Consider the following 22,689-nt stretch of genomic DNA (forward strand, 5'->3'; position numbering starts at 1 on the left):
ACACTCACAGTCCATCATCAGCAAAATCCCCATTATCCTCAACCTCTTCTCTGAGCACTCCCTCACCTTCCTGAGAACATTTGTTTCTATGGAACCCATACTCTAGTACCACTGAGTCTGAAGACAAAACATGTATTCTTTTTCTTTTCTCCTTCAGACTACTCTCCTTTTCTAGACCATAAAACACAAATTTATGGCCAGGTGCGGTGGCTCATGCCTGTAATCCCAGCACTTTGGGAGGCCGAGGTGGGTGGATCACCTGAGGTCAGGAGTTCAAGACCAGCCTGGCCAAACATGGTGAAACCCCAACTCCACTAAAAATACAAAAAAATTAGCTGGGCATGGTGGCAGGTGCTACTCAGGACACTGAGGCAGGAGAATTGCTTGAACTTGGAAGGCGGAGGTTGCAGTGAGCCAAGGTTGTGCTATTGCACTCCAGTCTGGGCAACAGTGTAAAATTCCATCTCAAAAAAAATAAAAATCAAACAAAAAAACACGGAAAAGAGGCAAAAAGTGTAGTGTCTTTGAGGCTACGTGATGAAAGTGTTTCAAAGAGGAAAGAGACGAAGGGAAAGGAGAACTGAGAACTGACCTCTGAATGTGGCAAAGCAAAGGTCATAAGAACTTCAATGAGAGCAGCTTGGGGCAGGGAGAGCAAAAGCTTGAGTGGAGAGGATACGCGACAATAAGAATCTGAAGAGAGCAGGCACAGCTAACGCTAAAAGTTCTGTTATGAAGGAAGGAAATACATAGAAAAGTAAGATGAAGAGGAGTATTTTTTACAACAGGAGAAATACAAGCATGTTTGTAGGCTGATGAGGATGAAGAAGGGGGAGAATTGCTACAATCACTGAGGAGATGGGAAGAGTGTAGTACCGAGGCTGAATGACATCTCACACTACTTTTCAGACACAATTCTACTTTATCAATATAACCGAAGGAAAATGACTGATAAAAAGGCAATGTAGAGGCAAACAAACATGTACGTCACTTCATACTTGGTGTCTAAAAGACATAAACATATAAAAATATAAACAGAAAAAGAAATACAGATGCCAAAACATTAAAACATGCTCATTCTCCCTCCACTGAAGAAATGGAAATTAAAACAGTAACAACATTACCATTTTTTTCCCACATTGGGTTGGCAAAGACTAAACACCGGTAATACACAGTATGACAGGAACTCTTTTTTGCTTGTGTTCATCTGTTTTTCATCATTCAGCCTGAAGAAACGCTTTCATGAAGTGCTTACTGAGCAAATAAACTGGTACAACATTTGAAGGACAATATGACAATATCTAGCCAACTGTAAATGCAGAGGAACTTTGACTCAGCAATTTCACATCTAGGCATTTTGTCCCACAGTTATATTTGCATCAACTCACATTTGCAACAAACTGAAAATAAATGTCCATTATCAGAAGATCAGTTAATCATGGTAATCATATTATGCAAGAGCTAAAAAGAACAAGTAGGCCAGGCGAGGTGGCTCACACCTGTAATCCTAGCACTTTGGGAGGCCCAGGTGAGTGGACTGCCTGAGCTCAGGAGTTCGGGACCAGCCTGGGCAACACTGTGAAACCCCATCTCTACTAAAATACAAAAAAATTAGCTGGGCGTGGTGGCAAGTGCCTGCAATCCCAGTTACTTGGGAGGCTGAGGCAGGAGAATTGCTTGAATCCAGGAGGCGGAGATTGCAGTAAGCCGGGATCACACCATTGTACTCCAGCCTGGGCGACAGAGGGAGGCTCAGTCTCAAAAAAAAAAAAAAAAAAAAAAGAAAAAAAAGAAGTAAGCTCTTTACCGATACTGAAGTAGTGAATATATCCAAGATATGTTGCTTGTTAAAAAGCACACAGCAGTGTGTATTATAAGAAATAAAGACAAAAAAATTATAATTACATGGATCTATGCATCTAGTACAGTAGCCATTAGTCACCTGCGGCTACTGAGGCAAGACTCCGCCTCAAAAAACAAACAAACAAACAAAAAGAAGTATGAACAATGTTTAAAATTTAAAACAAAGGTACACTATGAAAGAATCAAGTGGAGATGCAGAAGCTTGTACTACAGCCAGAACAGTGAAGGAAAAAAGACTGGAAGGGGGCGTCTACAAGTTTCATACCAAACAGCAACCGCAATTTGCCGCGGCAAAGCAAATAGAAAAAATTATATAAAAAAATAACTAATAGTAAGAGACATTTTTAGCAAAAACACAATAATTTTTATAAGTTTATTCTCAATAATAAAAAAATTGATATGCAATTGACCCCTGAACAACACAGTAGGATTAGGGGGACCAACCTCACATGCAGTTGAAAATCTAGGTGTAACTTTGACTTCCCCAAAACTTAACCACTAATAGGCTACTGTTCACTGGAGGCCTTATAGATAACAGTTAACATATATTTTGTATGTTATTTATATTATATACAGTATTTTCACAAATAGTGTAAGCTAAAGAAAAAATATTAAGAAAATCATAAAAAATATATTTACTATTGGTTAAGTGGAAATGAATCATCATAAAGGTCTTCATTCTCGGTGTCTAAAAAACATAAACATCTAAAAGATATGCAGGAAGACCTTTATGATAATCTGCTTCCACTTAATGAACAGTAAAGGTGTTCATGTCACTAGTCCTCACATTGGACTAAGCCGAGGAGCGAAGAGGAGGAAAAAGGGTTGATTTTGCTGTCTCAAGGGTGAAAGAAGCATAAGTAAATCCAAGCATAAGCAAAACCACAAAGTTGAAATTCATGTTTTGCAAGAGTCAACTGTAATTAGTCATCTGTATCAGAACTAAATATCCAACAACAAAAAAAAAGTTTTATAATTTTCAACAGAATCTGAGCTTTTAGCTTTGGCCAGTGATAAAAAATCTTGGAAAGAAAGACGGTGAGGAGGAGAAAGAGAGAAATGAAAAGAAAAACAAATTCTTTCAGATGAAGAGAAGGTAAATAGGTTATCTGAGTTGCAGAAATTTTGTTAGAACATTGTGAAATTTAAAAAGATATTTTAATTAAAAGGCTAAAGATATTTTCCAAAAAGTGAAAAATTTTCAACTAAGTGACCAGTTATCCATAGAACCCTTCTATTACCATCCAGATTCAAAGCTGTAAAAAATTCCAAGCACTTTTCTTTATCTGTGTAATGCAATGAGAAACTGACCAATTACCAATTTAGGTATGTTTTATTTCAAAGATCATCTGAATGTGCAAAGAGATGATATCAACTCAAAGCCTAAAAATTGAACCTGTAGCATGGATGTGTCTTGTACTCACTCTGTCATCCAAGCTCAAGTGCAGTGGCATGATCATGGTTCAATGCAGCCTCTACCACCCCCAGGCCCCAGAGATCCTCCTACCTCAGCCTCGAGTAGCTAAGACCACAGGCATATGCCACCACACCCAGCTAATCTTTCAATTTGTTGTAAAGAGTGGTCCCCCTATGTTCCCCATGCTGGTCTCGAACTCCTGGGCTCAAGCCATTCTCCCACCTTGGCTTCCCAAAGTGCTGGGATTATAAGTGTGAGCCCTTGCACCCAGTAGTTTGTGTCTGATAGAAGAATTTCAGCTAGATCTGAAAACATTCGTTTCTTTTTTGTTTTTCTGAGACAGGGTCTCACAATGTCTCTTACGCCAAAGTGCAATGGCACAATCATGGCTCACTGCAGCTTCAACCTCCTGTGCGTAGACCTCTAGGCATCTAGAGTAGCTGGGACTACAGGTGTGCACTACCATGCCCGGCTAATTTTTATTTTTATATTTTTATGTATTTTTTAATTTTAAAGACAGGGTTTCACCATGTTGGTCAGGCTGGTCTTGAGCTCCCAACCTCAGGTGATCCACCCACCTTGGCCTCCAAAGTGCTTGGATTACAGGCATGAGCCACCACATCTGGCAATTTTTTTTTTTTGTAGAAACAGGTGTCTCTCTGTTGCTCAGGCTTATTTTGAACTTCTGGGCTCAAGCCATCCTCCTACCTCAGCCTCCCAAATTGCTAGTATTACAGGTGTGAGTCATTGTGCCCAGCCTAAAAACCAGTTTCTAATATGAATGGTATCATTTTATAAGACAAAAAAAAATCTGAATTTAATAGGATTTTACAACAAGAGGCTACTGTTTCCCTTGCTGATTCATTTCCCTGTATAATACACATTGGAAATTCTTGTGTTCAGTTTTCTGAAGCATAATCCATGTATCATGAATATAGCTGTTAAAACTGTTCAGTATGTACAAATGCTATCAACTGCCAGTTTATAAAACTGTTAAAAGAAATAGAAGACAGTGAACTTAATGATGCTGTGTTTCTGCCATTGCTCCCTGGTTGAATTGTAGAAAAGTTTTTTTGTTTGTTTTTTGAGACAGTCTTACTTTGCCACCAGCTGGAGTGCAGTGGCATGATCTTGGCTCACTGCAACCTCCGCCTCCCAGGTTCAAGCAATTCTCTGCCTCAGTCTCCTGAACTGCTGTGATTATAGGCACCTGCCACCACAGCCGACTAATTTTTTTGTATTTTTAGTAGAGACAGAGTTTCACCATATCGGCCAGGCTGGTCTTGAACTCCTGACCTCGTTATCCACCCACCTTGGCCTCCCAAAGTGCTGGTGTGAGCACTGCATCCAGCCTAGAAGAGTTTTATAAAGGCTCACTGTACCATTAATTCCAACTGAAAATTTGCTTGGAACAAGATGATTGCCTGCCAACCATTTAATAATCAAAAACGAAAATGGCAATGTGATGTACATTTTTTCACTGTATCACACTTTGAGAACCACAGCTATGCAGGCATTTAAAAAAAAACAAAAACAAAAATTGCTGCCACAGGCAGTAACAAAAACAAATAATGATGTGTGAACATCAGACAAACATATGTTTCCTTTTTTTTTTTTTTTTTGAGACGGAGTCTCACTCTGTCACCCAGGTAGGAGTGCAGTGGTGCGATCTTGGCTCACTGCAACCTCAGCCTCCCAGGTTCAAGCAATTCACCAGCCTCAGACTCCAGAGTAGCTGGGACTACAGGCATGCACTATCATACCCAGCTAATATTTTTGTATTTTTGGTAGAGACAGGGTTTTACCATGTTGGTCAGGCTGTACTCAAACTCCTGACCTCAAGTGATCCACCTGGCTTGGCCTCCCAAAGTGCTGGGATTACAGGTGCCAGCCACCGCACCCAGCCCATGTTTCCATTTATATGAACCGGAAGAACAGGCAAAATAAACCCATAGTTATAAAAGGCATATTGGTGGTTATCCAGGAAAATGGGGGCTGTCCTGTGTGAAAGTTGATCATATGAATTGGGTCATTCTTGTCATATCCAAATAAACAATCAAGAAGTCAAGAGGGAAAGGCACTCAGGACGCATAACTTTGCTCCAATTACGGAATTCTCTGCAAGTTGGTATGGTGAAACTGCCTGTTGTAACGTGAGACCAGTTTGATTTACAGATGCTGAGGTAACTTGCTGCAGCTCTAGAACTAATTCTGCCCACCACCTTGGCCCACTCGGTAGGACTTGCTGCATCCCCAGCACCTTAGGAGTGCCAATGAACCAAGGAACTTTCTCAAAAAGCAACACATGTTAACAGTTCTTTATTTTATAAAACCTCCAACTTTTTCTTTGTTCTTTGGACATACTGAGGACCACCTGGTCTGTGTGTATGCCTGGAATTGTCATTCTTTCTTTCCAAATAAAACCTTAGAGATTCATCTCTAAATTTTAAACTTCAACAACTAGGAAGGTTAACACAGGGGGTGGATACATTTGGGCCGTACACTTAAGAATAGCGCACTTTACTGGATATCTGTTATTCCTGAATAATTTAAAAAATTTTTTCTAAGCAAATTAATTGACTTTTTCAGTAGGACACCTATCTAAAATAACTTTCTTTTTTTTTTTTCAAAATCAACCACGTAACTTGCTTAATTTCAATGACCTTAGCAGGAAATCTTTTGAAATCCAAATTCAGAAGAGAGTCAAGTTACAAGGTCAATTAATAACATGGAAAACTAGAAACTAAATTCCCTACTAAAATGACAAGTGCAAGTACTCTTGCGATGCAGCACCCAGACATCTGCACCCCCCGCTTCAACTCCCACCAAAAAAACCCTCTATACTTTAATCACCCTGATCCGAAAAATATATTTAATGTCAGCATGAAGTATAAAAACAGTTTCACCAGAACCTGCTATTTATTATTGATACTGAGGTCTTGGTAAAGGGAGCACTGATAATATATATGCCTAGAAAGGATTAGTATGTGGACTCTGACTTTACAGATAACAAAATCTGAAGGACACGGGTGTATGTGTATGTCAAGCTCATCAAATGGAATGCATTTAAACGTGCCATTTTTAGTGCATAGCAACTATACCTCAATAAAACTTTTAAAAAATGTAACAAATTGACAGCCTTGAAACCTGGGTGTGCTATTTAAACACTCTTTAAAGCAATATGAAAAAAAGATAAATTCTCTGCACGGTGAGGGAGGAGAGTGAATACAAACAGCAAATTCAAAGCCATCTTTAGACCGTGAAAAGTAACTAGTTGGTTTGAGAAGTGATTTGGCAGTGCCCTGAAATACAACACGTCCTTGAAAGTCACGAATCCACACGAAGCTTCAAGAATCAAGCCCTTGACAAAGCTAGGCGAGATCGGCGCTTAGGACAGCCAGCAACGCCACTTCACCACCCAGCTCCAGCGGACTGCGACCACGGCGCTGCCGCGCTGCCCACAGGAGCTCAAGCCCCGCCACAGCCAACACAGAGAGACCCTCCCTTCCAGGGTGGCCAGCTTCCCAGGCTCCGCGAAGAACAAAGCAGCGCGAATTGGCCAAGCCACCGAACTGCCGTGGACCAGCTCAGACCCCGCGCCCCGCGGAGCCAGCCTCGAGGCCCAAGCAGGGCCCTGTCCGCCCACTGCCGGCCTTCTCAGGCACTGGGCGGCTGCCCCCCGCTCCTTTCGCCCACGAATTACCGCTCCGCCAGGCGCGGGCCGCTCAGTAAGCACGAACAGACGCCTAAGACTCCAGCGCACTTACAAATCAGCCGCCACAATCACAACCTCCGGCCGGAGCCCCGCCTCCAAGAGCAGGCCCCGCCCCCGTCCCGAGGTCCTGTGGGAAGTGCGGTTCTCACCCGCCCCTCTGCGCTAAAGCGCAGGCACCGCTGAGCCCAGGTAAACTACAACTCCCAGTAACGCCACAGTGATGGGAGTTGCCCGGGAGGTGATGGACAGCGCGCCGCCTTACGACCAGCGGCGGGCCTGTGGTCGCTGTAGGCGGGCGGCGCGGCGGGACGGGAAAGCGTTTCCGGGAGAGACCTTCCGTGGAGGACGTCGCCACAGGCTCAGGCACTTAGAAAATTAAGGGGAGCACCTAAGAGAGCGATAGATCTCCGTGTTTCCAGCAAAGCAGGGAGCACAGAGACTCAAAGCTAACCTAGAGCCCGCCGGATGCTGTAGGAGGTGTTTTGGTTTTTTTTTTTCTCCATTTGCGTACGGTCTATTTTGTTGTTTTTTGGTTTGGTTGTTTTTTTTTTTTTCCCGGTCTTTGGTTTCCTCTGGCAGAGTGTGTCTTAGTAAAGGAGAAAAAGGGCAATCCACTACATCATTCCATAAGACGAATATAACCCTGTGAGAATTCACTTCAAAAATAGGCACAGCTCATCTCTCAAATGGCTAATCGGTGGTTTGGCAGAGTGTGTCTATTAGATTCTGAAACTCGTGTGGACACTGACAGTGCAGAATTCAATAAATTTTTTTTGTTTGTTTGTTTGTTTTATTAACTACCACGGCCCTTTCATCTAGGAAGTTACAGCACCGCGAGTTACCACAGTTCTATATACCTGGCTTCCGTGTCTGATTAAACAGTAAGCCAGGTAAAATGTTTAAAGAAATCAAAAGCCGTTTATAACCGTTATAACTGAAACAACGACCACTAGTTAAAAACAAAACTATTTTACAGAAATTTGGCCTCCAAAATTTGTTTTGCTTTCTACTTCAAAGAGTCTTCTTTCCTAAGGCAAGATTTTGATTTTGCTTCTTTTTTGTTTTCATTACAGGTGAGGAAGCTAAAGCCCGAGACTTCCAAGATCACACAACCACTTAATATGCCAGACAAGGACCCAACCTTCTTTTTCATTTATGACAGCCCTTTGGCTTGAAGCATGCCGGAAGGTCTCATCGTTCTTCCTAAAATATGTGTCATTGAGGATAGTCACAATATTTCCTATATTTTTATTCTAATATAGTATGTAGTACCACATTGTTGATTGAATAAATAAATGAATCTTTTACCACACTCAAGTCTAAACTGGCTGTTAAATTAAGGTTCTAATATGTAAGTTTTCACCTGTAGCCCATGTAATTCTCGGAACTGCCCACTAAGCTTGCAGGGTCCAAATCCATTAAAAGGTGGAAAGGCTAGTGGGGAGGAACTTCTGGTTTCTAATCTGCCAGACAATGAAAGGTTCAACCTTATCAGTGACTCCTATCCTTGTTGCATCTTCAGATAGTGCTGTAGAGAAAAATTAGACTAACAGTGAGGCACAGGGCTTTTAATGATAGATTATCTGTTCTGATACAATCCTTTATGCCATCGTAGGAGGCAAGAAGGCACTCCTGTGTCATGGTTAAGAGCCCAGGATTTGGAGTCAGGCAGACTTGTGATCAAATCCTAGCTTGATAACTTACATACACCTTTGTGGGCTTCAGCACTCAACTTTTCTGAAACCAGTCTTCTCATCTGCAAAACAAGGATGGATAATAATGAGACCTTCATAGGACTGTCAAGAAGATTACATTAAAAGAGTAGTATGAAAACATGGCATAAAACCTACCACATAATAAAAAGTCAGAACAGGAGGTGTTTTCGTGTTTATCATGAATTTAACTGTTGGTGAACTCTGTCTACCAAAGCCTGGCTCTGTGGGTCATGCCAAATGCTGTGCAAGATACACAATAAATAAAGAGCATCAGCATAAGAATTTACACCAAGTAATGGGCAAAACAGCCAGCTAACATCAAATGGCAGTAATAAAACTCACATACATTATTATTAATCCTAAATTTAAATCGACTAAATCCCCAAATCAAAAGACACAGCCAAAACCCATTGGTATGCTGCATCCAGACCCATCTCTCACGCAAGGATACATCTCTCATGCAAGGATACATCTCTCATCCAAGGATACATCAGGGCTAGTTTAGCCAAGGGATGATCCCCAACCCCAGATGATCTAGGCTAGAAAGGGGAACTCCAACAGGTTGAGGAGATGCACGTGTCTGGCCTCTAGGCAAACTCAAGAAAACCCACACCCTACTTCACCTGCAGAGTGAAGGAGTTCTTCACCAAAGCCCAAAACAGATTTCTAAAATTACTTCAGTAAAGTTTCTATTTTTTTTTTGGAGAGAGTTTCACTCTTATTGCCCAGGCTGGAATGCAGTGATGCGATCTCAGCTCACTGGAACCTCAGCCTCCCAGGTTCAAGTGATTTTCCTGCCTCATACTCCTGAGTAGCTAGGATTAAAGGCACAAGCCACCACACCTGGCCAATTTTGTATTTTTAGCAGAGACGGGGTTTCTCCATGTTGGTTAGGCTGGTCTTGAATTACTGACCTCAGGTGATCCATCTTCCTCCACCTACCAAAGTGTTGGGATTACAGGTGTGAGCCACTGCGCACAGCTAGTAAAGAAGTTTATAACAACAATTTGGGTGCCAAGAGACATTTTTTAAATCTTGGCATTTTGATATAGGTAAATCTATTACTGGTGCATTGAACTTTCAGCAAAAGATCCTGGAAACCTTATGGGTCTATACAACAAAGGGATTATCACATCCACTACATTCTAGAATGCCTGACCAATGATGTTGAATAGACAGTAAAGGATTTCTAGCTTGAATCTTAGATGTGATACCAGCAGAGCAATACCATAATAGTTGTCACACCTGTATTTTTGCTTTCTTAAAAAATAGCAATAATTATATAGTAGTTTTCTTCAAGGATTCTATAGGTTTATATCACATATTTTTTTCTGTAAGACGGGATGTCTCTATCACCCATGCTGGAGGGCAGTGGTGCAATCACAACTCACTGTAGCCTCAACCTCCAGGACTCAAATGGTCTTCCCACCTCAGCCTCCCAGAGAGCTGAGACCACAGGCAAGTGTCACCCACCACGCCCAGCTAATTTTTGTATTTTTTGTAGAAATGGGGTTTCACCATGTTGCTCAGGCTGGTCTTGAACTCCCAAGCTCAAGCAATCCACCTGCCTCAGCTTCGCAAAGTGCTGGGAAGACTGTGCCTGGTCTCTCCATTGTTTCTGCATGTCAGTTTTGACACATATAGAATTCATGGTTGCCAGTTTGTTTGTTTTCTTTCAGCACTTTATATCATCCCACTGCCTTCTGGCCTCCATGGTAACAAATTGGCTGTTAATCTTATGGAAGGTCCTTTGTGGGTAGTGATCATTTCTGTCTAGCTGCTTTTAAGCCTCTCTGTCTTTGGCTTTCAATAGTTTATTAATATAATGCTATTGTGGACTCTTTGAATTTATGACACTTGAAGTTCATGGAGCTTCTTGGAAGTGTTACATTATGCCTTTTATCAAATTGGGACTTTGGGGCCACTGTTTCTTCAGCTACTCTTCCTGCCCCTTTCACTCTCTTATTTTTTTCTGGGACTTCCATTATACTTATGTTGGTACACTTGATGGTATCCAGAAATCTTTTGGACTTTGTTCCTCATTCTTTTACTTTCTGCTCTTTAGACTTAATAATTTCAATTGTTTTATCTTCAAGTTTGCTCATTCCTTCTTTTACCTGCTCAAATCTGTTAAGTATCACTTGTGAAATTTTTCATTTAAGTTATTGACCTTTTATTTTTCTTTTCTTTAGAGACAAGTTGTTGCTCTGTCACACAGGCTGGAGTGCAGCAGTGTGATTATAGCTCACTGCAGCCGTGAACTCCTGGGCTCAAGTAATCCTCCTGCCTTAGCCTCCTGAGTAGCTAGTCCCACAGGCATGCACCACCATGCCATTAATTTTTTAATTTCTTTATAGAGATGGGGTCTTGTTATGTTGCCAAGACAAACTCTTAGCCTCAAGCAATCCTCCCGCCTTGGTCTTCCATGGCGCTAAGTTTACAGGCATGAGCCACTATGCCTCATCCTATGTACTTTTTAACTAGACAATTTCTCTTTGGTTCTTTTCAATTCCAAAACTTCTGTTTGGTTCCTTTTATACTTTCTATCTCTTAATTAATAATCTTTGTTTTTTAAATAATTTCAACTTTTAGAGTCAGAGGGTAAATTGCACGTTTGTTACCTAGGTATAATTCATGGTGCTGAGGTTTGGGATATGGCTGAACCCCTCACTCAAGTACTGAGCATAGTACCCAATAATTTTTCAACCCTTGCCCCTCTCCCTCACTGCCTCTCCATCTAGTAGTCCCCAGTGTCTGTTGTTGCCATCTTTATGTCCCTGAGTACCCAGTGTTTAGCTCCTACTTACAAATGAGAACATGCGGTATTTGGTTTCCTCTTCCTTCATTAATTCACTTAGGACAATGGCTTTCAGTCGCATCCATGTTGCTGCAAAGGACATGATTCCACTCTTTTTATGGCTTCATATTATCCCATGGTGCATATGTACCACATTTTCTTTATCTAATCCATTATTGATGGGCACCTAGGTTGATTCCATGTCTTTATTGTGAATAGCGCTGTGATGTGCTGTGATGAACATACAGTATGTGTGTCTTTTTGGTAGGATGAGTTCTTTTCTTTTGGATGTGTGCCCAGTAATGGAATTGCTGGGTCGAATGGCAGTTCTGTTTTCAGCTCTTTGAGATATCTCCAAATTGCTTTCCACAGTGGCTGAACCAATTTACATTCCCAACGACAGTGTATAACCATTCCCTTTTCAGTGCAGCCTTGCCAGCATCTGTTGTTCCTTGACTTTTAAATAATAACCGTTCTGACTGGTGTGAGATGGTATTTCACTGCAGTTTTGATTTGCACTTCTCTGATGTTTAGTGATGTGGAGCTTTTCTTCATGTTTGTTGACCATTTGTATATTCTTTTGCATATTCTCTATTTGTCGAGACCTTGCTCTCCTGGTTGTTTCTTTCCATCCTTTTTCTATGTTTTCTTTCACTTTTTGTTCATGTTTAAGACAGTGCAATTAAAGTATTTGTCTAATAATTCCTGTGTCTGCGCTTCCTTGGCTCAGGGACAGTTTCTGTTCATTTCTTTCTTTTCCTTTGAATCAGCCATTTTTTTTCTTTCATTCTGTCTTTCTTTTGCATGCTTCTTAATTTTTTGTTGAAGATTGGACATTTTGAGAATTATATGTGGTAACTCTGGAAATCAGAGTCTCTCTCCTCCCCAGAATCTCTTGTTTCTTGGACAACCTTATACAGTAGGTTGTAATGATGAAACTGGGTGAATTATCTTGTCGACAAGCCCCTTGGTAATAAATTGTGGAGTCAGGATTCAAAGCCATACCCTTTCCACTCTATTCTCTACTCTATCTTTTCTATTCTCATTTTATTCAGTATCCTAAAAATCTGAATCTTACCCATTGCTTTACTCCCATTTCAATGAATCTCAGATTTGTATCTCCAGCCTCTCTTGAATGGCAGATAAATATATTTCTAACGGCTTGCAAGCACTATCACGAATTGCAAACTCAGGAAGGCTTAAGGTAAATTTACTATCTTACTCTCCTGTTTCCCCGGACTTTCCCGAAATTTTCTTCTTTCCCGCCCTTGGGAATCCCTTCAATTTCTCAGTTAAACGACAGGACCATCCACCCACCTCTCCCAAAGCCGAGGTTTGTATTAATCCTCATTGGCCAAATCCCTCCTGAAACATACAACTGGAACAAAGTCCTGAACCCTCCGGCTGAAAAGACAAACTCCACCTGAGGCCTGGTCCCACTACTCCCCACCTGAAGGGACCCAATCCTAGGCGCGTTCTGGCGACCATCCCTGCTAGGGACGCTGCGCTCTCCAGGTGCGAGCTATCACCAAACTGATAGAGTGCGCGGAACAGTGATCCCCAGACTAACACCGAACCTGGAACCGCAGTCCCCAGATTCACCCGGGACCGCAACCGCGATCCCCAAACGGACTCGGGACCCGCAACCATGATCCCCAAACTGACTGGGGACCAGCAACCGCTATTGCCAAAGCGCAACTTTCTTTGGAGGAGCCTGTTAGACGTGATTATTTGCTTTTAGAAATTGACAAATACCAGCCTGGGCAACATGTCAAAAACCCATCTCTACTCAAAATACAAAAATATTAGCTGGGCGTGGTTGCGCGCGCCTATATCCCAGCTACTCGGAGGCAGAGGAGGGAGAATCACTTGAACCCAGGAGGCAGAGGTTGCAGTGAACCGAGATCAAGCCACTGCACTCCAGCCTGGGTGTCAGACAGAGTGAGACTTTCTCTCAAAAAAAAAAAAAAAAAAAATTAACTCAAATGCGAAATATATGTGTGTATATACACACGTTCATATTCCATTTAAACACAGTTGTATATTTTTATTACCAATTGTTCAGTTTTTCTCCAGAATGTCTTAACAGAAACGCACATAATGAGTCTTTTTGAATTCAGAGAATTATATACAAAAACCCATGGTTTCACTATCACATAAGGTTAATTTTTAATTTAGAAATAAATGTTTCCATGTTCTTGAGTCACACACTTGATCTGTAACTGAAATCTGTTGTTTTTTATTAAAATGTATATTCCGTGTTGTAATAACCATAAAAGCTAGAAATGATTCTTAAGCCAACACACATGTTGCAAGCTAGGATATTCAATTTTTACGATGTGTTCAATTTACAACATGATTACAATATGTATCTTAATGCCTAATTTTCCCACAGTTTGCATGTATAACAATTCTGAATTCACTGTCATATTTACTTAAGAGACAGACCTTAAGAACTTTTTTTTTCCTACAGGATGATGATAGAAATCTTTGCAAATTGTATATTCTGTTTGAAAGTAAAGTACTCCCGGCACTTTGGGAGGCCGAGGCGGGTGGATCACGAGGTCAAGAGATCGAGACCATCCTGGTCAACGAGGTGAAACCCCGTCTCTACTAAAAATACAAAAATTAGCTGGGCATGGTGGCGCGTGCCTGTAATCCCAGCTCCTTGGGAGGGTGAGGCAGGAGAATTGCCTGAACCCAGGAGGTGGAGGTTGCGGTCAGCCGAGATCGTGCCATTGCACTCCAGTCTGGGTAACAACAGTGAAACTCCGTCTAAAAAAAAAAAAAAGAAAGTAACGTACTTATCTAGGGAGCCGAAGAAAAAGCTACAGCCTGGGTGGCAGAGTGAGACTCTGTCCCAAAAAGAAAAGAAAAGAAAAGAAAAATGGTTGAAAGTTTTTCTTTTCATTAAATCCTCAGGTATTTCCAAATCTCATAAACTGCAATATGATAAAACATTGTGCATTCAGGGAAGAGGGGTCATGGTTAGCAGAGGAAGCAGAGATTAACAGCCGGAGACAGTGAGTGAGCTACTCCAAGTTCATCAGGAGAGACTGTGACATGGCCCTTTGGAAGGCTGGGCCCCAAGAGGCAGAGGAGGCCCAGGCCAGCCCTGTCCTCTGTCTGTTCCCTGAACTGCAGGATAGTACAGTCCCACATGTCCTATGAAGCAGGATATTACTAGAGCACAGATAAATATGAAAATAGAATTTCAGACCTGCCAAATCTATTCTTGAAGGAGAAAAGTCATAGTGCACAGGATTTGCAAATGTCAGTGCTGGAGCTATATACTGGTAAACCAGGATCCTGGGGCCAGAAAGAAAGACGTGCAGTGGAGACTCATCTGTGCCGCATAGCTATTTGCTTTGTTCATTTAAAGGCTCTGCAAGCTACATTCCATCTCTTGAAGTTGAACTTGTAGGCCTGGCAGTTCAGATAATAGGATTTCACAGCTGGATGAAATCTTGAAAATAATTAAGTCTAACCTCCTTTTTTTTTTTGACACAGCCTCACTCTGTCACCCAGGCTGGAGTGCAGTAGCATGATCTCGGCTCACTGCAACCTCCGCCTCCCGAGTTCAAGCAAATCTCCTGCCTCAGCCTCCAGAGTAGCTGGTATTATAAGCAAGCACCACCACGCCTGGCTGATTTTTGTATTTTTAGTATTATCATGTAGAATATCTTTGTGCACTTATTCAGTTATTTTCTTAGTAGTGGAAAGGGAGGTTCAAAAGTTATTCATTCTTTATTTTAAAAAATCTTGTTTTTTTTTTTTTTTTTTTTGGTAGAGATAGGGTCTCCCTACGTTGACCAGGCCAGTCTCGAACTCCTGGCCTCAAGTGATTCTTCCACCTCAGCCTCCAAAAGTGCTGGGTTTATACACATGAGCCACCATGCCCAGGTTACAATATTATTTAGTTTTTAATAACATAGTACATTCACATTGTAGAATATCTAAAAAATAAAATAATAATAATGGCATGTTAACTTCTTCCCCACTGTTGTCCCAGCTCCTCCCCCCAGAGGCACCTGCTGTCACTTGCTCCTCATGTATCCTGCTAGAACTACACTAGGAGTAGACACATGACAGTGTGCTACTCAGCCTCTTCCGTGCTGGCTTTTCCACTGAATTTATCTTGACGATCGTTCCTCATTGTTACATATAGAGCTGCATCCTTCTTTACAGGAGATGGGGCTTCACCATGTTGGTAAGGCTGGTCTCGAACTCCTGACCTCATGATCCGCCTGTGTCGGACCCCACAAAGTGCTGGGATTACAGGCATGAGCCACCACACCCAGCCTAACCTCTTCTTTTTTTAAACAACCTCCTTGTAAGAAGTAAAAATAGGAATCCAAAGATTTGGTTCCAGGCTGGCCTGCCCCTGTCCTCTGCTATTCCCTCTGTTGACGAATTAATGGGCTGACTCAGCCTGCTCCTCCCTGGACCTCAGCCCTAGGGCTTGGCCATATGAGCCCCATCTGTTCTGTGCAGTGTGTTCAACTCCGGCTGAGTACCAGAAATGCAATGTCCCTGTTTCCTTCCACTTCAGGTAGAATTGTATATTCTTCCCTTACATGGTTTCCCATACTGACCTGTCCCACCATCTCTGTGGACAGATGAGTAACTTGTGCCCGCTCTCCTTCTCAGTTTGTCTTCTGTGTGGAGAACTGCCAACATGGTTTCTCCTTTTTAGAAACTCACATACTGTGAGTGCAACCTTGTGGGAGATGTACATAAACATTTGAAATGTGTATACCGGCTCCTGTATAAAAGGAGGCAGCTCTATATGTAACAATGAGGAACAATCGTCAAGATAAATTCAGTGGAAAAGCCAGCACGGAAGAGGCTGAGTAGCACACTGCCATGTGTCTGCTCCTAGTGTAGCTCTAGCAGGATGCATGAGGAGCAAGTGACAGCAGGTGCCTCTGGGGAGAGGAGCTGGGACAACAGTGGGGAAGAAGTTAACATGCCATTATTATTATTTTATTTTTTAGATATTCTGCAACGTGAATGTACTATTTTACTAAAAACTAAATAATACTGTAACCTGGGCATGGTGGCTCATGTGTATAAACCCAGCACTTTTGGAGGCTGAGGTGGAAGAATCACTTGAGGCCAGGAGTTCGAGACCGGCCTGGTCAACATAGGGAGACCCCATCTCTACAAAAAAACAAGATTAAAAAAAATTACAAATTAAAATAAATGATGAATAACTTTGGAATCTCCCTTTCCACTACTAAGAAAATAATTGAACAAGTGCACAAAGATGTATACATGAGGATATTCATCACAGCATTGTTTACAATAATGAAAATTTAGAAATAACCTCTAGGATTAATCAACTATGGTACATTCATATCCATACTCTTTCAAAACAGTTGATTTGTTAAATGTTTATGTAACTAGAAACTGTGCTATTTATAGAGGTTTTAGAAATTTTAGAAACGTTATCACGAAGTACCTTAAGACTTTTTAAGGGTGAAAATTACAGATACAAATAACTTATTTATATGTTGTTTTTACTAATGAGTAATGTACTGAGTCTTTTTTTCCTTAGTGCTCACATGTAATCTTAGACAATGCTGATGTTCTGAGTCAGTACCAGCTGAATTCTACCCAAAAGAACCATGTTCGCATTGCAAATCCAGATTTTTATGGGAATTTATCAGAGAAAAGAGACCCGTGGATGTAAAGAATTATGATCCTAATAAGCCCCTGGATGTCACACCACCTCCTGATCAGAAGACGAGCGGTCCTGGTAGGTATTTCATAGCAAGCTCTTGATGTATCATAGGTAATATAGTACACACTTGGGTTTGTCACAGATATTATAGACAGAGAATTGTCCAGAAATACACAAAAACAATTAGACTTCTTGTCACCTCGGAAAATGGACAGAAAAAAAAAGGACAAAAGACTACTTTAGCACTAGAAATAGATTTTTTGAAATCTGGTCTAGTGGGATCAAATTGAAAATGGACACATAACACTGATTATCTCAGAAAACCCAACAGTAATTTTAACCAGTGGGAGGGAAAAGCCTTTGCTTTAAACTGATTACTACACACTAATAACTGGAAATTCGATGACCAGCATTTTGCTCAAGAAATCCTTTCCAAACAAAAGATTATCTTCCCAAAAGAAACATACTTTCTTTATAAATGAAGATTTTATTTTGGAATCTGTCCAAGAAGAAGGGCTTTGGACATAAGAAACGCACTCTTCCTGAGTTACATAAAAAATCAAACCGCTCTGATAAATATCAGCTTATAGTAAGTACATGGTGTGTGTTAGATACGTAATGACTTGGCAGGGTGGGGCCTCCTTAGACACTCGTCCAGAAATGCTGCTGCAGTCACCAGACTTTCTCAATGTCCCAGCAAATGATAGTCACAACAGAAGTAGGCAAAATAGTAGATTCCTTTCACATTGAAAACATATTGCATGACAGCCAGCATAAGTTATTCAGATTCCAAATTACTACAAATACACTGATGATCTTTGGACTCTTGACAGGATAATTAAAATTGGAAAGAAGTCCTGGCATTAAGAGTTATTCCTATACAGCACAATGCTATAGATAGCGGTACTGTTTCCCTGTATGAAAAGTATGAAGAAAAGCTCATGCAGAGCCCTTGAATTTCCCTCCTCTAAGCTACAACGTCTCCACCTCCTTCGCTCGTGATGTGCCAGCTCTCAGGAACTCATTTTGATCCTGTGCATTTAGAAATGCACTTTGTACTCTTCAACAGCAAAGTGCCAATTGAAAATTGTATGGCTATCAGTGAGTTTCAAATAATAACAGATGAGAATTCTCCCGACATGCCTATTAAAATAGAATTAGAGTATGTTCTTCCTATCTTATAATATTATACCTTCCTCTTACAGTGTTATACCTACCTCTCATAAGGGTATATCTTCCTCTTTTCCCACTGGGTTGTCCTTAGATCAATTTAAGGACATATTCATGAATCTTAACAAGTTCAGCAGTTAGGTTAACTAATTATAATAAGCCTTTGAGCAATAAAGAAGGGTGCTGTTTGCTTTACTTCTAGAAGTGAAAACAGAAGATATATGCCTGGACAATGCCACAGAGGAGGAAGACACTGTGGAACTCACAGAGTAATTTACTTGTTTCTTTTCCCTAGGACTCTACAGAGTTTGTAAAATGTTGTGTAAACCTTAAGCACAGTATTAAAATTCTATTTGTAGACTTTTTAGTATTTTATTTTGCTTATCTAACTCCTTAGTGAGCTTTTGAGACTTTTTACTTTAGCTAGCATGGTGATCATTATTTTTATAACCTCAATATTATATGAGATTGAATGCCATTATTAGATTAGTTTTTTTCTTTCTTTGAGACAGAGTCTGAACTGTGTCACTGAGGCTGGGGTGCAATGGCACGATCTCAGCTCACTGCAACCTCTGCTTCCTGGGTTCAAGTGATTCTCCTGCCTCAGGAGAGTTGTTGGGACTACATGCATATGCCACTATGCCCAACTAATTTTTGTATTTTTAGTAGAGATGGGTTTTCACCATATTGGTCAGGCAGGTCCTGAACTCCTGACCTCAAGTGATCTGCCTGCCTTGGCCTTCCAAAGTGCTGGGATTACAGGAGTGAGCCACCACGCATGACGGATTAATTGATTTTTAAAAAGAAAAAAGCAATGGTGATGAGATTTAGGCAGCCTCTCATCCTATTACTTTACTGAGCAGCCTTTAGAGAAAAGAAGTTTGTTACTTTTGCCTGATATTTTCAAAAATGGAAATAAAAGCCTTCCTCAAATGCAGTGTGTAAGTCTAAAGTTCTATATGGCTGCTTAAAGCATACCCAAAACATCAGGTTAGTTAGGCATCACATTCAGTCTTGTTACATTTGTTAATAATCATGTTTAAAGAGAAGAAGATCCAAAATGAAAACCACAGATTATGAGAAGTCTGACTCCTTTATTTTAGAGAGAATGGTCTGGAGAGGAGTGACGTAGCTTCCAAGAGTCAGACCCAAAGCAAACACAAGTAGCCCATCCCCAGAGTGTGGCCCACTTCTTTCTGTCTCTGCCTGTGCCACGTGGATACCATCTTCCAGTGCAGAAGCTACGACATTGGGCATCTGAGCTGGAGAAGTAGGCAGAGGAGGCATCCAGCTCATTTCAAATAATCTTTCAACAATTTCCAGGATACCTAAGGAGGCCTTGGGGACTTATCATGTATTTTGTAAGGAATCTATTATGCATTTTGTAAGCATCTACAAGAAAACATTTGTGAAATTTTGTTTATCCTGAAGTCAATTGTAATGTTAAAAATTTAAATATACACTGTACAAATTTCAGTTTTTTTACAGAGAATGTTGAAATTCCTTATCTTCCTCAAGATTTTGAAGTCATAAAATATAACACCTTGGAAAAAGTAAGAATCTGATTTCTAGTTAGCAAAACAAACAAACAAACAACCCAAACAACAACAACAACAAACCTGTTTGAATGTCAACTGAGTGTTTTTCCTATTTGGTCATTTTCTTAGTGTTTTGAAAAATTATGCATATCCTGAATATCATATATTCCTTAAAATATTAGTTGACTTTCTTTGTTTACTTATTTATTTTTTAGAGACACAGTTTCACTGTGTTGCCGGTGTCAAACCTCTGGACTCAAGCAATCCTCCCTCTTTAGCTTCCCAAAGTGCTAGGATTATAGGCATGAGGCAGTGTGCCTGGACCTGGTGGGTTCTCTCCCATTTTCTTGACTATTAAAAGAGGAAGCAGACTGCTCCTACAGGACCTGGCAGACACCCCAAATACTGTGTGTGCCCCAACTGTGGAAGTGGGAAAGGGAGGCCCTCCTTTCTCAAACACACAGCCCCACTGAAGAAGCCTGAAGGTCTGTTTGCAGAAGTTTCTGATTTTAACTGAAACTGAGTCAAGTTAGAGAGCCAAGCTGGGCAAAATGAAAGGGTAAAGGAAGCAGCAGAAAGGCCCTGGGAGCCTGCTAGGTCCCCAAACAGCCTATTCCTGCCTGGTGCCACAGGGATCCATCAGGAGGGTGGCCAGAGAAACAGGTGGGGGGGGGGGGGGCGGTAAAACTCCACAGGGAGAAGGAAATCTCTAGCTGAACTTTGTAAAGATTTGCAAGGAGCAAGAAGTCTCCTGGCCAGAACTCGGGGGAGGACCCAAATCTGGCTTGTAGATGTCACTGGGAGAGGAAGAACTGAAGCCCTTTTCTTTTGCAGCTGGGAGGCAGAAAGCCCCGGCAAGTTTTCTTTCTTTTCTTTTTTTTTTAATTGCATTTTACCTTTTGGGGTACATATGCAGAACATGCAAGATAGTTGCATAGGTACACACGTGGCAGTGTGATTTGCCGTCTTCTTCCCCTTCACCCACATCTGGCATTTCTCCCCATGCTATCTATCCCTCCCCAGATCCCCCCCGGCTGTCCCTCCCCTATTCCCCCCCAATAGACCCCAGTGTGTAGTGCTCCCCTCCCTGTGTCCCTGGGCAAGTTTTCAAGCCTTATCTCACCCACTGCCTGGAAACAGACTTGGGGCTGTTGCGGGGGTCATGATGGGAGTGAGACCGGCCCTTCAGTTTGTGTGGCAACTGGTTGAGGCCAGTGACTGCCAGCTCAGTGACTTCCCCACTTCCTTGACAACCTGCATGACTCAGCAGAGGCAGTCACAATCCTCCTAGGTACACAACTCCAGTGACCTGGAAATCCCACTCCCATCTGAGAAAAGAAGAGAGAAAATTCAAATAACTTCATTAAGAAATGAAACAGTAGATATTACAGCTGACACCACTGAAATACAAAATATCATTCAAGGGTACTATGAACATCTTTACACACATAAACTAGAAAACCTGGAAGAGACAGATAAATTCCTGGAAAAATACAACCCTCCTAGCTTAACTCAGGAGGGTTGAACAGACCAATATCCAGCAGTAAGATTGAAATGGTAATTTAAAAATTACCAACACAAAAATATCCAGGACCAGATGGCTTTCCAGCAGTATTCTACCAGATATTCAAAGAAGAATTAGTACCAATCCTTTTGACACTATCCTACAAGCTAGAGAAAGAACCCCCACCCAATTCATTCTATGAAGCCTGCATCATCCTAATAACCAAAACCAGGAAAGGACATAACCCAAAAAGAAAACTACAGACCGATATGCTTGATGAATATAGATGCTAAAATCCTCAACAAAATACTAGCTAACCAAATCCAACAATATATCAAAAAGATAGTCCATCACAATCAAATGGATTTCATACCAAGGATGCAGGGATGGTTTAACATATGCAAGTCAGTAAATGTGATACACCACATAAACAAAATTTTTAAAAAATCACATGATCCTTTCAATAGATATAGAAGAAGCATTCAGCAAAATCCAGCTGAATTTAATCATACTTTTATGATTAAAACCCTCAGCAAAATCAGCATACAAGGGACATATCTTAACATAATAAAAGCCTCTATGACAAACCCGCAGCCAACATAATCTTGAATGGGGAAAAGTTGAAAGCATTTCCTCTGAGAATGGAAACAATACCAGGATGCCCACTTTCACCACTCCTCTTCAACATAATACTGGAGGTCCTTGTCAGAGCAATCAGACATGAGAAAGAAATAAAGGGCATCTAAGTTGGTAAAGAGGAAGTTAAACTACCACTGTTTGCTGTTGATATGATCATTTACCTTGAAAATCCTAAGAACTTCTCCAGAAAGCTCCTAGAACTGTTAAAAGAATTCAGCAAAGTTTCCAGATACAAAATTAATATACACATATTGGTAGCTCTTCTATACACCAACAGCAACCAAGCAGAGAATCAAATCAACAACTCAACCCCTTTTATAATAGCTGAAAAAAAAAAAAGTAGGAATACACCTAACCAAGAAGTCAAAAGACCTCTACAAGGAAAACTACAAAATACTGTTAAAAGAAATCAGAGATGACATGAACATATGGAAACACATCCCATGCTCATGGATAGGTGGAATCAATATTGTGAAAATGACCATATTGCCAGAAGCAATCTACTAATTCAATGCAATTCCCATCAAAATACCACCATTATTCTTTACAGAGTTAGAAAAAACAATTCTAAAATCCACGTGAAACCAAAAAAGACCCTGCATAGCCAGAGCAAGACTAAGTAAAAAGAACAAGTCTGGAGGCGTCA

General features: G+C 41.0%; 1 protein-coding gene and 1 long non-coding RNA gene across 11 annotated transcripts in view; one reads left to right on the forward strand and one right to left on the reverse strand.

The window, feature by feature from the left end:
- The window catches only part of CPAP (centrosome assembly and centriole elongation protein), a 97,918-nt gene that overhangs the window by 36,221 nt on the left and 39,008 nt on the right, over nucleotides 1-22,689 (reverse strand). For 3 of the 10 annotated variants that reach the window (XM_078375196.1, XM_078375195.1, XM_035302367.3), the window contains exon 1: nucleotides 7,047-7,085. The gene's annotated coding sequence lies outside the window, so the exon portion shown is untranslated. Of the gene's footprint in view, nucleotides 1-6,982; nucleotides 7,086-8,698; nucleotides 8,751-8,844; nucleotides 8,950-9,552; nucleotides 9,816-22,689 lie in introns of those variants that run through there. The other 7 variants (XM_035302372.3, XM_035302371.3, XM_035302366.3 and 4 more) reach the window with 5 other exon arrangements.
- On the forward strand, nucleotides 7,261-8,306 carry LOC100895461 (uncharacterized). Its single transcript, XR_144073.5, has 2 exons — nucleotides 7,261-7,471; nucleotides 8,068-8,306. It is a non-coding gene; the product is annotated as an uncharacterized LOC100895461 (long non-coding RNA).

The sequence above is a fragment of the Callithrix jacchus genome, chromosome 5, assembly GCF_049354715.1.
Source record: "Callithrix jacchus isolate 240 chromosome 5, calJac240_pri, whole genome shotgun sequence".
NCBI lineage: Eukaryota > Metazoa > Chordata > Mammalia > Primates > Cebidae > Callithrix > Callithrix jacchus.